We start from the raw sequence: 2,583 nt of genomic DNA, 5'->3' as shown, positions 1-2,583 counted from the left end.
TGGCCTCTGGCATAGTACCACCATTCTGCAATACACACATGCAACCATTAGTGATATTGATACCTCTAAAGGGATCACATCTATTTCAAGTTCCTCGGTCTTGTCTCGGCCTTCCTTAGTTCGGGTACGGATCCTCTACTTTCAGTAGTACGGGCCCATACTACCTTCAACATTTATCCGTACCTTCTTCAAGGATTGCCTCGACTCCACCAGATCTCTTTCACTACTGCTGATCACTACTATACTCATCCTAGGCTTGGCATAGGGAAATCTCTGACTCCACCCTACCTAGTCCTCAGCTACTGGAGGCCTCCTTGTAATGCCAATTAGCCATTACCTGAATACCATCACATTTGATGAGGCCCGGATAATCCTTCGAGTAATAGACTCGTTCCTACAACAGTTAGACTCAAACGAGAGCTGCACAATAGGGCCTAATCCAGCACTCTAAGTTTATTCAACCCTGGTCACATGTGACGTGACATATTCACCTAATGGCTAACTCCCATCACTCAGAGACCCACAAAGCACAAAGCAAGCAACATTCAGACAAAAGGGAACAACCTCAAGCAAATCTGTTCTCATAGAGAGAAACTGATCTAACATACAGTGCCAAACTCATACTGTCAGGCATAACCTAAACAGGCTATCCTACTAATGTCTACTCAATACTAGCATGCAATTCTCATAAGCTGAAGCACATACAACAGGCACGTAAGGCATCACTCCTAGATCCTTAGTCCTATTCTAGCATGATGTTCTACTGAAACTGTTAAATATAACATAAACTTGTATGGGTATTTTGGGGAATACTTACTTGAGCTCGGCCGGTTGCGCACATCACACACTTCGTTCTTTCTTAAAACTCTTTACTTAATCCTTTAGAAAACTTTTTATTTTTTCGAAATCCTTTAATCCCTTGATTGAGTTTGGACATCCCCGAGGGTGTGCCCGAATCCCTTAAACCAGGGCTCTTATACCAACTTGTAACGACCCAATTTTTCAAGTCCAAAATTTTCATTTTTAATTAAACACTTTGCAAAACATTTGAAAATAAACAACATTCGATCATATCATTTCTTAAAACATATTACGTGTCTGAAAACCAAAACATGGAATCAACCATAGTGTCAGAGTACAAATCCCAGAACAATCTCTTAGTGCGAAAACAAGAGGTGTGTATGATGTGCCGCTACCATTCCAGCTCCTTCCCCTTCGCTGAACAGGTACCTGAAACCAAAACTATAAACTGTAAGCACGAAGCTTAGTGGGTTCCCCCCATAATACCTCATACCATACAATCATACAATGAACAACTAGGAGATACGGGCCTCGCCGACACTCATGGATATACGGGCCTCGCCCACACTCTGCTATCTGGGAGATACGGGCCTCGCCCACACTCCGCTATCTGGGAGATACGGGCCTCGCCCACACTCAGCTACTAAACCATAACATACAAGTATCATACAGACAACGAGTATAAGCAATTCTATCATACTGGCATATAACATAATCAAACTCAACTATGAGATACGGGCTCTGCCCACACTCCGATACTAACATATCGTCTATATGGGCCGGCCTTGGTGCCTTATATATGACCCGTTCCTACTGGAAGGAAACTCACCTCGAAAAGTAGCTACCGAAAGTCTGACTGCTAGACGTTTGACTGCTGCACCGGTAATCATCCGGCTACAAATCCATAAACATAGATTAGCCACTCATAAATACCCTTAGGTCAATAGACTGAACCACCCCTGTTCCAAGGTCAAATCCTTGGTCAAAGTCAACTTCCAGTTGACTGGACTCGCCGAGTCATGGCACATACTCGCCGATTCCTTCTCCTACTAACCCGGTCCTACTCGCCAAGCCCCTCTTCCCACTCACTGAGTCACCCTTAACTCACTACTTGGGACTATAGAACCGACTCGCGATCCGACTCGCCGAGTCCAAGAACAACTCGCCGAGTCCCCACGAGCATATCTCCTACTCGCTTCCAAATCCTCACCAGAGCATCCCTTATGAGGATTTGGGTTTCTGGGACTATTACTACACGTTAAATTGCAAATTCCGCGTGCAGATACGATGGTTTGGACCTTCAACAATTAAACCCTTCTTACTAAGTAACAGTTCATATGACTCGCCGAGTTTGAAGAACAACTTGTCGAGTTCCAGGCAACCTTCATAGGACTCGCCGAGTTGTTCATCCAACTCGCCGAGACTGAGACCATCTTCATAGAACTCGCCGAGTTCCACTTTGGGACTCGCCGAGTCCCTTCGACCCACTTGTAACATTCGAATTCCCAGGTATATTATTTTTATTCATTTATTTTGGAATTTGTGTAGGGACTCGGCGAGTTGGTGCTTAGCCTCGCCGAGTAGGGTCGCGAATTCTCATCCGGATTAATGACCGGACTCGACGAGTCCATGAGTGGACTCGGCAAGTCCGCGCTGTTTAATGAAACCCTAATTCCCGGGTTTTGGAGCCTATTTAAGGGCACTCATAGCCTCCCATTGAGGCTACCAGTCCGTTGAGAGAAACCCTAAGTGAGCTAAATCGTTTGTGAGGAGGAGAGGCCA

The sequence above is a fragment of the Lactuca serriola genome, chromosome 4 (assembly GCF_051521515.1).
Source record: "Lactuca serriola cultivar US96UC23 chromosome 4, Lser_US96UC23_V15, whole genome shotgun sequence".
Taxonomy (NCBI): domain Eukaryota; kingdom Viridiplantae; phylum Streptophyta; class Magnoliopsida; order Asterales; family Asteraceae; genus Lactuca; species Lactuca serriola.
Note: the sequence above shows the minus strand (reverse complement) of the source record.